This window comes from Ovis canadensis, chromosome 3 (assembly GCF_042477335.2).
Source record: "Ovis canadensis isolate MfBH-ARS-UI-01 breed Bighorn chromosome 3, ARS-UI_OviCan_v2, whole genome shotgun sequence".
NCBI lineage: Eukaryota > Metazoa > Chordata > Mammalia > Artiodactyla > Bovidae > Ovis > Ovis canadensis.
In genome coordinates this window covers 32,217,436-32,231,576 of record NC_091247.1, presented here as the reverse complement: position 1 = coordinate 32,231,576, position 14,141 = coordinate 32,217,436, and the positions used below count along the sequence as shown (strand labels likewise).

The window sequence follows — 14,141 nt, the reverse complement described above, 5'->3', positions numbered from 1 at the left end:
AGTTGAGTAAACTGTAGATAGGAAAATAAAGGTTTCTGCCCTCATGAAGTGGGAAACACAAACAAGGAAAACACAAAATAATATGTAATTTTCTACAATGATAAAAGTCATAAAGAAAAAGAACAGGATTCATAGAGAAAAACAATAGAAGAGACCTATTTTTAACTGGGTGATCAACTGAGGCTTCTCTGACAAACTTATGTTTAAGCCATGACCTGAGAGATCAGCAGAAGTAGTATGGTTTTCTACTTACCTTATTCTCAGTGCTTTTTGCCCAGTTGGATTAGACTGTGTTAGATTTCTTCAAGGCTCTAGTGTTCCAGTCCTCTTTTCCCCTCATATTATACATTACTTTGGGGGGATATCACTCTCTGAATCATGGTTTCAAAAAACATTTCTAAACCAATTACTCCCAAATCTCTATCTCCCGAGCAGATCTCCTGGGTCTCAGACTCACAACCCACTCCTTACTGGATAACTCTATCCAGATGTCACACAGACACTTCAAATTCAACTTTCCAAAATGAACTTAACATCTCCTCCTCATGTATTTCTTTTTCTCACAGTTGGTACACTGGAGTCATTCCAGCCTCTTCTCTCACAACCGACATGCAATCAAACATTAAGATGTGTCAATTTTTATTTCCATCCTATACTTACAGTCTCCTCTCACCTCTTGTGGAACTATCAAAATAGTTTCCCAGGTGGTCTTCCTGAGCCACCCAAGCAGGCTATCAAAAACATAAGTCAGGTCAACCTCTTGCTTAAAACTCTTCCCTTAATCTTGACTGTCCACAGGATAACTCTAAAGCCCCCAACATAATACACAAAGATTGCACCAGCTCCCATCTATTTTGTGTCCATTATAGAATTTGGTGAATGAGTGATTAAATGTTTGTCCAATCAGCATTAGCCCAACCAATATAACCTATGTATAAACAGATTATACATATATATAAAATATACTACATAGAGTCCATATAGACACATAGATTATATATGCTAATTTTAGTTTCAATACTAAGGAAAGACTTTAAAAACCCTGGTAATATCCCATCCTCCCTGCAAAGGTAAACGTTAGTCAGAAACTTTACACTGATGTCAGTGTGGAGAGCCTAACTTAACCCAGCAACAAGTATTTATTGAGCTCCTATGCTGTTTAGTAAGTCGCTTTAGTCATGTCTGACTCTTCGCAACCCTATGGACTATAGCCTGCCAGACTCCTCTGTCCATGGGATTCTCCAGGCAAGAATACTGTAGTGGGTTACCATGCCCTCCTTCAGGGGATCTTCCTGATCCAGGGATTGAACCTGCGTCTCCTGCATTGACAGGAGAGTTCTTTAACATTAGCGCAACCTGGGAAGACCCACTGAACTCCTACTATTTGCCAGCTTCTGTTCTAGGTGGTGGGAATACAATTCTGCATGAAACTTATAAAAATTCACTGTCTTCATAAAGTTTCATTCTACTGTGAAGGAGAGAGAGAAAGTGAAAAAGTTAATTACAGAGTATATGAAAAGGTGGTAAAATGGAGGAAAATAAGGTAAAAATAGAGGCTTAGGTTTATGGAAGAAGGGCAGCAATTTAAAATACAGTAGTTAGGAGGCGCCTTACTGAGAAAGGATCAGAGTGTGTGTGCTCAGTCATGTACAACTCTGCAACCCCATGGGCTGTAGCTCCTTTGTTCCTGGAATTCTCCATGCAAGAATACTGGAGTAAGTTTCAATTTCCTTCTCCAGAGGATTTTCCCAAACCAGGGATGAAACCTGGGTCTCCTGCACTACAGATTTTTTACTGTCTGAGCCACCAGGGAAGCCCTAAGAAGGTGAGATGTGAGCAAAGACTTCAAGGAGGTGAGGAAGAGAGAATGACATCTGGAGGAAGAGTGCTCCTGGCAGCGGAAGGGCTGTACAGCCTGAAGGGTGGAACGTAACTATACTTTTTGAAAAATATGAAAGAGATCAGTGTGGGTAAAACTGGGGAGTGAGAAGCGGGAGACAAGGCTGCCTCATGTAAGGTCTCAGCTTTTAAAGACTTTAGCTTTACTCTGAGTGAATTAGCCAATCATTGGAGGGTTAAGAACAGAGGAGTAACAAGGTCTGATTTTCATTCTAAGACTTCCTGCACAAAGGGCAAGCATAATCTTTCTGATCTCAGGGACTTGCTATCTAAATAAGTTTCTAGCTGCTAAATGGACATTTCCATTTGGACATTCCACTGTCACCTCAAATTCAACATGTATAAACATAATGGACTTTTAAGTTCCGGGTTTCTATTAATGATAAATAAATGAGATGAGCTGCATTATGGATTAATGTCATCAGAGGAAAACATTTATTAAACCTCCTGTGGTGGGGGAGAGGAAAAATCTATATGACAAGGAAAATAATTACAATTGAAGGTAGACAACCTCAATGCAAAGATAAATATACCAGACTTGAAATCACAACCACAACAAAAAAAGATGTTGAAAGACCATTCTCAAACACAAAACAAGAATAATCAGTTAAGTGACATATTATTTTAATGAATAAGATGGCTAACATCTTTCCCTGTGAAAAGTCACAGGAACATAAATGAGGTTAACCAGATATCACAGAAGTAAAGAAGTCACTGAATTTTATTTTTACATAGAAATAAAATATATTTCAAAATTAAAACAAAAAAGAAATCATGTGATAAATTAATAATAATGAAGAATTATCAACTCTAAACTTTTCAACAAAAGTAGAAATACAAGAGAGAAGCCAATGATGAACAAGAAAGAAAAATGAAAGAATTGAGAGTCTGCTAAAATCCAAGAGTTTGCTAACTCTTACTTAAAGCTCAGTTTTACTTAGCTGCTCATCTTCTCTGTTACTTAAGACATTAGGTTCTACCTATCTAAGAATCAACCTATCTGAATTCTACAGGCTCTCAAAATACTCCTGGGCATGTATTTCTTATGCTTATACGCTGTAAAATTATAATTCTCTTGCTTGTTGCCTCTTCTAGACTGTGAACCCCCCCAAAAAAATTACTAGATCTTTTTACTGTATATCCAAGATGTAGCATAATGTCTAAAAGTTACAGAAGCCAAAACAGGTGATAAATTAAAAGTGAGTTATTTTACTAATATGACATTTAAATTTTTTAAAGAATGTTTAAGATTTTTTTACAATTAATATTTTCTGAAATCTTTCCTAATGCTTTGGAATTCTTTTCTATAATTGAGAAATTGAGCTTTCTTGAAATCCTCTTTCCCCAATGGGGAAAAAAAAAGAAACTATCTTTTTGGTCCAAAAGTATGAGAATATCTTTTCTAATTCTGAAAAGGTTAATAAGATCTATTTTGAAGAAACCTTCTACAATATTTCACAGTACGATAGAGACACAAAGACATGTATTTACACAACTGTAAATATAAGCAATACAATCTCATAGTTTGTACAATTCTGGCAACAAATAAATCTAGATTTAAAACAGATTGCCCATACCATGCTACTACTGGCTGCAGACTGACATCTGCTAAATTTATCTGAAATTCTGGGGCTGAGGAAACATCAGACAACAATTCAACAGCAATTCAATATCTGGCCTACCAAAATAAGGGCCAGTAGTAAGAAGCTATGAGAAAGTCACCAACAATTTGCTGATGATATGATTCTGGTATTAACTACTTTCTATTTACAAAACACAATAAACAGATAGTGGAATGCAAAACCTCTGATGAGTGAAAACTTTTATAGCTGTTCTATTTGTGGAATGGCTTTATATCTGGCAGTAGGGAACTTAAACAAGGTTCATTAAGAAAAGAAATGCTGGTTTCAGGAAGCCAATTTACATATCACCTTTTAAAAACAGAGGTATGGTTTCTAACTAAAAGTACCCTGTTGATTTAAAAAGAGTTGCTAAGTTATACACAATCTCATGCACTCTCTAGAGAGCAGTTTTAGAAACCAGAAACCACATCTACCTCTGTTCAAATGGACCAGACTAAGCCAAATAGATGAGGCTGAAGAAATAGGTCAGTGCTTTATATTTCAGTTGAATTATAGATTTCTACATATGAAATTTGTCACTCATCTCCCAGATGAAGCTGAGGATTGCATAATCTGAAAAATAACAATTAATTAATAAGCAACACTAACAATGTACTTTAAAATGCTACCAAGCAGTTAGCACAGAGCATAGACATGAAGGGACACTGAGTTAAACTTCTCCAGGGTTGGATTTTGGGGTTGGGAAGATCCCCTGTGAAGAAAGGAATGGCTGCCCCCTCCAGTATTCTTGCCTGGAGAATTCCATGGACAGAGGAGCCTGGTGGGCTACAGTTCATGGGGTCGAAAAGTCAGACATGAGCAACTAACGCTTTCACTTTCCTTCAGCTGATAATATCACACAGGAAAAATCATGATAAATAGAGAGTTCCTGCACTGGGTAACTGCCATAAAGAATATTTCTCAAACTGGAGTCCTCAAATATCTAAGATCTTTAAAAAAGTTTTCACTTTTGTCTTTTCATTTCAATGACAATTAAATTCTTTCTCATGTGATAAAAAACAGATGGGGATTTCAGGACTTCTATTGCCCTTTTTATGGCTGAGTAATTTCACATGTTTGGATATAGCACATTTTGTGTACCTACTCATCAAATGATCGCCACTTAGGTTTTCCATTATTGGGGCTATTAAACAACAATGCTACTATGAACATTTATGTGCAAATTTTTGTGTGAACACGGTTTCAGTTCTCTCAGATATGAAACCACTACGTCATGTTTTATTGATAACTCTCTAACTTTTTGAGGAACTGTCAAACTGTCTTCCACAGTGGCTATACATTAAATTCTCACCAGCAATGCCCAAGTGTCCAATTTTTCCACATCCTCACCCAAAATTTTTATTTTCTGTTTATTTTAATTATAGTCACCCTGGTATATATGAAATGGTATTTCAATATAGTTTTGTTTTACATTTCCCTAATTACTAGTGGGGGCTTCCCTGGTGGCTAAGTGGCAAAGAATCTACCTGCCAATTTAAGAGACATGGGTTTGATCCCTGGGTCAGAAGACCCCCTGAAGAAGGAAATGGCAACCCATTCCAATGGGTTCTTGCCTGGAAAACTCCATTAATAGAGGAGCCTGGTGGGCTACAGTCCACGGGGTTAAAAAGAGTTAGACATGACTCAGCAACTAAATGACAACTGTTAATGGCTAACCATCTTTGCATATGCTTACTGGCCATCTGCATATCTTTGAGGAAATTTTTATTCAAATCCTTTGCCTATTTTTAAATTTGGCTGTGTTTTTTTTAAGTCATAAGAGTTCTTTATATTCATGTCTAGATCCTAATCTGATATGATTTGCAAATATTTTCTTCCATTCTGTGAATTATCTTTTCATTTTCTTTATAGTAACTTTTTAAAAAATTAAATTTATTTTTAGTTGAAGGATAACTGCTTTACAATATTGCATTGGTTTCTGCCAAACTATGGTTAACTTTTGATGACCTAAAGTTTTCAGTTTTGATGAAATCCGACTTATCTACTTTTACTTCTTTGTTTAATAAATACAATGTCTGCTTCCTTTACTAATGGCTATTTTTCCTGTGTATGGGTCATATTTTTTTATTTCCTTGTATGTCTAATTTTTTGTTAAAAAAAAACAAACAAACAGATATTTTAAAGCTAATGACTGAACAGGGATGTCCTTAAACATCTGGAAACAAAAATTCTCTCTGAACCCACAAAGCAGGAACCAAAACTCAGATGGTGGTTATCCCTGGCCCAGAAAAGAGCCCTGGCTTCTTAAGCCTCTGTCATAAACAACGTGCCCATATCTTAATCTTTATGGCCATGAATAAACAGCAAAAGCAAAGAAACAGAGTCTTTGAATCAGACTCATTTTATCTTGTTTCATTTATTCTATTAACTATCAGACTTTTAAAATTGCTTTTTATAAAAGAAAATTCTGTGCACATTCTTTAAATTTATTACACTAATAATGAAGACATTATCAAGGACTTGGCAACTTAACTTCTAAAAATATATCATGTTTGAAACAATGTATTTAACAAATTTATGTTTACCACTAAAAGTTTATTCTACAGATCAAGAAACAATGTTTCCAACCTTTGCATTTTTTTCCTAGATGGAAAAGAGTAAGTTTGGGGAAAGCGTAAAAAAGTATTTTTTGGTTTTCTATTAGCAAATAGATAAGAAGAAGAAAACAAAATAAGTTTTAAACCCAATACTTTAAATTCCTCATACTTAATTTAAAATTTAATTTTTTAACATAAGAGATAAATACAAATGCATTTGCCTTGTGGAAATACTCTATTTAGGAAAAACAGTCAGCAGATGAAACACATTTATAGTAGCTATCTCATTAAAACAATTTGGCAAAAATACCCTCAAATACCTTCAACGTTTCCTTGTAGATCTGTAAAACTAGATGACTCCAGTTATCTTAAAAGAACATGGGGAAACTGTAGATACACTGTACACGTCTTCCAAAAATCAGCTTCACATTGTTCTAACTTGTGAAAAATACATTGGCATTAAAAAAAAAAGATTAAAATCAGCTTTCCTGACTACAGCTATCTTTAAACAAAAAAATAAGTATCTGATATTTACTTGCATGTGCACAGTAGAACAGTTTATAGTAAACTAGCAAAAAGGCAACAGCTTTTAAAAAATTAAGTTATGGTCATATAGACAAAAATTAAGTGACAAAAATGGCAATGTCTGTCTCTTTCCATGAAACAAAGTTCTTTAAAAATAGAGTTACAGTTCCTACCTGGGAGACTTCTTTGTTCATAATGAGTCCTCAAAACAGATATGGTCAAATATGGTGCTCCGTAGGGTAGTTTCCAGTGGAATGGGGGAATACTCTTTTCCAGAGATGGCTCTAGTAAGTCTCTTCACTCTTATCTCATTTAAGACCAGTTATGCAAACAACTAAAACAAAGGAGAAGGAAAAAAATAAAAGCAGAAGGGAGGTTAGATCGTTATTTTATTTTCTAAGAAATAATAAAGGTCAGAAATGTTAAGTTAAAAAAAAAAGACACAACTTTTCAGGCCAAATGGAAAAATACTTCCAAAAGACAATGGATGAATATCTGATTTCACAACTGAAGTCCTTCTGGTAACTAAATATATATATCTATTTAAGACTGCTGCTTAAGTAATACATAATTGCATTCTGCCCTTAATGTTCTGAGAGGCCCATTTATATGTCTTTTAAAAAAAGTTTTCTGGCTGCATTTGTATGTTTATCTTTCTTTCTACCTATAAATTCTGATTTTTAATGTTTTCAGTTTGCATTTAATTCTTTCATTTCTGTAACACTTCCCATTATATATTAAAGTTACTATGGTATTTTACTTTCAAATCTTTTATTGAAAAAGTGTACAAACTTTTTATATTCATAATACCTAAAAATAAATTTCACTGACTTCTGTTTCTTTTTTTGTGTGTGTATGTTTTTATTTTTATTATTATTATTTTTTAATTTTTATTTTTACTTTATTTTACTTTACAATACTGTATTGGTTTTGCCATATATTGACATGAATCCACTAAGGATGAATGATCTTGTATTGGACTAACTTGCCCACAGATAACAATGGACAAAAAAATCTGGACAAAATAAAATTTATTCAAAGACACGGAAAAGTTACCAAAAGCAGGCAGAAATGTGGGACATTTGATAACTGAAAGAAAGGAATACTACTGAATAAGATCTATACTCACAGAGAACTCTTCCCAGTATACCCCTAAGTACTACAGGGAGGCTAGGCCTAAGGGAGAAAACCGCTGTCTCTTTGGCTTGAAGCATTGGAGAATGTAGTTCAGAGCTGACAGAATGCTTGATAATAAGAGGAGAAAGGGCAATAAGGATAGGGCAAGAAAGGATAATAAGAAGGGCAGCAGAGCAAGGGGGTAGGGTACCTTCAATCTGTGTACAAATGCTCCTTAAATCCTTGGTTGATCCTCCGAACTGCTCATGCACAGGGACACTCCAAGCAGCTCCATACAGCCATACCACAACTGAGATTCCTTTCTGCTGTTCATAATCACACACTCCTCACTCCCTTTTTCTAACTCCTTAGTAACCACTTATCTCCCCCCATTTCTACAATTTTGTCACTTTGAGAATATTATAAAAATTGAATCAATTCCATACTTGAGTCAAGTATGGAAATATTTTGTAATGCCTTTTTCACTCAGTATAATGCCCTTGATATCCAACTTGTTGCATATAAAAATTGTTTGTTGCTTTTTATTGCTCCATGGTTTGAAGGTACCACAGTTTCTTTTTCACCATTCACTGTTGAGGTACATTTGGGTTGTTTTCAATTTGGGGCTATTATGAATAAAGCTGCTATAAATACTTGTGTACAGGTTTCTGTGTGAATATAGGTTTTCATTCTTCTGGGATAAACATCCAGAATTGCAACTGGATTGTTCAGTAAGTGTGTATTTACTAGCCAGTAATTTAGTTGCCTACTAGAACAAAAATCAATACTCTTCAGAAAAAAATAACAATCCACAATAGTATCCACAACATCCAGTAGAGAATTAAAAAATTACTAAACATGCAAAGAAACTAGAAATTGCAATTCAAAATCAGGGTAACAAAAATCAGTTGAAATTAGCTGATAAGGATGTTAAAGCAGTTATTATGAATATGTTCAAGATGTTATAATAAGTTAACAGATGGGAAATACTGGGAGCAAATGGAAACTATAAAACAGAAGTAAATGGAAATTGAAGAACTAGTTCAACATTGAAATTTTTCAATTCACTGGACAAGCTTAACAGTAGATTTGTGATGGCACAAAAATAAGTTGGTGAACTTGAAGTAAAAACAATACCAAATATGAAGACTGGACAACTGAAAAAAAATTTTAAACCAAAAGCTGACGTCTTGAAAAGATAAAAAAAATTATTAATACTTGAGGTAAGATTAAGTAAATCCTTTTTCAGGGGTTCACTAAGACTCAATAGCATTAAGATGTAAATTCTCCTCCAAATTAATTCATATACTCAAAAATAAAATTAGTTGTTTAGTTTCTGCATATCTAGTGCATTTTATGATCAAAGAATATAAATCTATTTTTGTTTTATTATATATTTATAATGGAGGTTTTAAATGCTTGAGGCTTTTGCTCTTTAAATAAAGACTATATTTTCTCTTAATCATGATTTCCCCCAATGATGAATTCCAGATTAAAGTGGAATGTCTAGCTAATGTTAGAAAATTGGATGATTCTATGACTGGATCCAAAAGTGCTTACCTCTTATAGTCCCTCTAAATTAGACTAAGTGCTTTTCATATTTTCAAGATTTTTTTCCTTCTTTCCTTGATTTAAATGCACAATTTGAAAATGCAAAGAAACTTGGACTGGCTTTTCACATTGACATAGTTTAAACTATTAAAAAAAGAAATTTATAGGTAGGTTAGTCCAATTTACATTGTACTTAGTTGGGTTTTTCTCACTGTATTGCTAAGTCACTTCAGTTGTGTCCGACTCTGTGTGACCCCATAGATGGCAGCCCACCAGGCTCTGCCATCCCTGGGATTCTCCAGGCAAGAACACTGGAGTGGGTTGCCATTTCCTTCTCCAATGCATGAAAGTGAAAAGTGAAAGTGAAGTCACCCAGTCACGTCTGACTCTTAGCGACCCCATGGACTACAGCTCATCAGGCTCCTTTGTCCATGGGATTTTCCAGGCAAGAATACTGGAGTGGGGTGCCACTGCCTTCTCCGATTTCTCACTGTATATATCTAGCTTATTTGTATTTGCAATCAACAGTGCTATAAAATATTTCTTGGATGATAAGATTCCTCATGATTACTACTTTGTGTTCTTTCATCTTTGGAACAATGTATCTTTGAATTTCCCTAGGTAAATCTGCGTAAGAACTGGAAAGTAGTAATTGAATATAGCAAATACAGCATTTTTTCATCTAGTCAACCACAAGCCCAGGTTCTGTCGTTTTCTGCCTTTCAAGGAAGAGCACTCCTCAAAATCATTTGTGTAGTTAACACTGCAGATAAAATCTTTGTGAAATAATGCCACTGTCTTCCATAAAACCTGCGAGTTTTTACAGGTACTTTTTTAAAACCAGGCAGTAACTGAAGCCAGATGGATCCTGCTAATGACTGAGGGTCCTGATGACTCATGGCCAAACATGTGAGGGAATACAGAAACAATGCTGAGAAAGGAGGCTGAGCATACTCACTCAGAGACTGCATGAAGACAGAAAAGCACAAGATAAATCCATACTCCAAAAAGATATGTAGACAATGAGAAGCAAAAAATATGAAAACCAAGAGATAGGTAATACACTGAGAACCAAAAAAGACAGGAGGAATATGAATGAATAGGGAGAAAAAGAGTACTGCTGATGATCTGATGTTTGTTATTATGAAATTAATTAGCTTACTGTTCTTAAAACGTATCTCTCTAGTATTTATTATCTATTATCTGTGCTATCCAGAGTTCAGTATTTTAAATCTTTTCTCACCCCCAGGAGCCCAAAGCAGGAGATCTGATATGGATGGTACAAACTCCTTATAGACCCTCGTGCCTGGAGGCTTCCCATTACTTATTCCAATTCTCTCCTAAGGCCTTTCTGTCGTCATTATCTGCTTCCAATTCTGTCACAAGTTCTGGCTAGTGCAGCACCTCAATTCCTTTAATTTCGTTTAATAAATTATTCAGTTTAATCTGCTAAATTCAATCTGATTTAAGAATCATATGAGGAAACAAGGTGGTAGAAAAGTACCTATAATGCACTAAATATATAGAAAGAGTAAAAAAAGGAAATCTATAAAACACTCTTCTTCCTTTGTTACTTTGGAGTCAGGCAGAGGTATAGGGCCAGAATTTTTAAATATAGAGAGAAACAAAACAAAGGAATATCTATGGATCTACCACCCAGAAGTAATGACAGTAAACATTTTTGATGCATTTTAATGAAGTATTATCAATAAATCAGAAGTCCCCAAACTCATACAAAGCCTATTCTGCTTGCTTTTGATAGAGATAGCCACTGGCATAAATTTAATATTTATCTTCTGGTCAAATTTTTTCTATCCATCCATAAACAATATACACTGATGTTTTATACTTTAAAATATACATGCTTAAACTGTATACTATATATATTAAAATTACAATGTTTATAAGGTACTTTAATAAAATTAGTGCAGATTGAAGGTTGTCTTTATCATAAAGTTACTTTAACTTTTCTTCTTTGTGATATACTTTTTGATGAGGACAGAAAGGGATAATGTTAGCCAGAATTCCCAGTGTGCTGGGATTAATAGCTTAGTTTAGCTATGCTGTCATCCAATAATAGGTTGTTATAAATAAACCATTAACATTAGTGGCAATTATAAATTATTTTGGTTACAAGTAGTTAAGATTCCAAAGTTCTATCTGTGTTCTTATTAATTCTACCTCAAATAAACTTTAAGAAGTAAAAGGGCACCTAAAAAACTGTGTGTAGAAATAAGTTTTTTTCCTTGGGATGGATCAAAAGAATTCTTTTGTGAAAGAATGAAGAAAAAAATGATGCCACCAACTTTCCTATTAGTAATGACGCAAAAGTCATACTCTCCAAACCAAAGACAAAAACAATCTAAATGAAATTTGAAACCAAGCCATCTATAACAGTTTTTAAATGTCTATAAAGTTTATTGACTTCTCTACAGTATATAGTTGTCTTTTCTTATTAACACTGTTAAGAGAAGGCCTAAAAGAAAATCAACACTTTAAAAATAGAACAGTTCTTCTTAATAGAATGACATAAAATGCTTATTTTTTCTTGTTAATCTTCAATTTTTAGAAGACTGACTTCATTGTTGTTATGATTACAAAATGCGTTTCTGAAAATCTTGCCATTTCTCTCCAGAAAAGTACTTATTTCTTCACACAATTTTTGGGGTGTCTTAAAAATCTGGGTAAATGCATAGTTATTGTTAGAAGATAAAATTGCATTATGTTGGAAATATAGGTAAAATGTCATTTCTTGATAAGAACAAGAGTTCCAAAGGGACAGAGCTGGGAAACAAATCTTGGTAAATGGCAAGTATTCTACAGTGAATCAGCACTACAGAGAATGACCGTAGGAAAACTTGTCATACACATGTGCAACAAGAGACGTGAAGAAAAATATTCATGTTAGCAATGTTTATGAGAGCAAAAAATAGGAATAATCCATGTGCACATCAAAAACAGCATGGCTTAGCAAAGCCTAGTATATTGCCACACTAAAATCTCACACTAGTTAAATAAACTGACCAAGATCTAGCGATTCACATCTGCCTACAGGCAACCACAGTCCCTTGTGAAAATCCAGGTGGTTCAGTTCAGTTCAGTTGCTGAGTCGTGTCTGACTCTTTGCAACCCCATGGACTGCAGCACGCCAGGCCTCCCTATCCATCACTAACTCTTGGAGTTTACCCAGACTCACCTGATGCTGGGAAAGATTGAAGGTGGACATGAGTTTGGGCAAACTCCAAGTCAGTGATGCCATCCAACCATCTCATCCTCTGTTGTCCCCTTCTCCTTCCACCTTCAAACCTTCCCAGCATCAGGGTCTTTTCCAATGAGTCAGTTCTTCACATCAGGTGTCCAAAGTATTGGAGTTTCAGCTTCAACGTCAGTCCTTCCAATGAACACTAAGGACTGATTTCCTTTAGGATGGACTGGTTGGATCTCCTTGCAGTCCAAGGGACACTCAAGAGTCTTCTCCAACACTATAGTTCAAAAGCATCAATTCTTCGGCGCTCAGCTTTCTTTATAGTACAACTCTCACATCCATACATGACTACTGGAAACACTATAGCTTTGACTAGATGGACCTTTGTTGGCAAAGTAATGTCTCTGCTTTTGAATATGCTGTCTAGGTTAGTCATAACTTTCCTTTGAAGGAGTAAGCGTCTTTTCATTTCATGGCTGCAATCACCATCTGCAGTGATTTTGGAGCCCCCAAAAATTAAGTCTGACACTGTTTCCCCATCTATTTGCCATGAAGTGATGGGACCAGATGCCATGATCTTCATTTTCTGAATGTTGAGCTTTAAGCCAACTTTTTCACTCTCCTCTTTCACGTTCACCAAGAGGCTCTTTAGTTCTTCACTTTCTGCCATAAGGGTGGTGTCATCTGCATATCTGAGGTTATTGATATTTTTCCTGGCAATCTTGATTCCAGCTTGTGCTTCTTCCAGCCCAGCATTTCTCATGATGTACTCCGCGTATAAGTTAAATAAGCAGGGTGACAATATACAGCCTTGACGTACTCCTTTTCCTACTTGGAACCAGTCTGCTGTTCCATGTCCAGTTCCAACGGTTGCTTCCTGACCTGCATACAGGTATCTCAAGAGGCAGGTCAGGTGGTCTGGTATTCCCATCTCTTTCAGAATTTTCCACAGTTTATTGTGATCCACACAGTCAAAGGCTTTGGCATAGTCAATAAAGCAGAAGTACATGTTTTTCTGGAGCTCTCTTGCTTTTTCCATGATCCAGCAGATGTTGGCAATTTGATCTCTGGTTCCTCTGCCTTTTCTAAAACCAGCTTGAACATGTGGAAGTTCTTGGTTCACGTATTGCTGAAGCCTGGTTTAGAGAATTTTGAGCATTACTTTACTAGTGTGTGAGTTGAGTGCAATTGTGTGGTAGTTTGAGCATTCTTTGGCATTGCTTTTCTTTGGGACTGGAATGAAAAGTGACCTTTTCTAATCCTGTGGCCACTGCTGAGTTTTCCAAATTTGCTGGCATATTGAGTGCAACACTTTCACAGCATCAGCTTTTAGGATTTGAAAGAGCTCAACTGGAATTCCATCACCTCCACAAGCTTTATTCATAGTGATGCTTCCTAAGGCCCATTTGACTTCACATTCTAGGATGTCTGGCTCTAGGTGCGTAATCACACCATCATGATTATCTGGGTCATGAACATCTTTTTTGTACAGTTCTTTTGTGTATTCTTGCCACCACTTCTTAATATCTTCTGCTTCTGTTAGGTCCATACTATTTCTGTCTTTTATTTAGCCCATCTTTGCATGAAATGCTCCCTTGGTATCTCTGATTTTCTGGAAGAGATCTCTAGTCTTTTCCATTCAATTGTTTTCCTCTATTCCTTTGC

General features: G+C 35.4%; 1 protein-coding gene across 29 annotated transcripts in view; it reads right to left on the bottom strand.

The window, feature by feature from the left end:
* The window catches only part of NCOA1 (nuclear receptor coactivator 1), a 219,274-nt gene that overhangs the window by 100,460 nt on the left and 104,673 nt on the right, over window positions 1–14,141 (bottom strand). For all 29 annotated transcript variants that reach the window (XM_069582750.1, XM_069582765.1, XM_069582749.1 and 26 more), the window contains one exon: window positions 6,778–6,938. The gene's annotated coding sequence lies outside the window, so the exon portion shown is untranslated. The remainder of the gene's footprint in view (window positions 1–6,777; window positions 6,939–14,141) is intronic.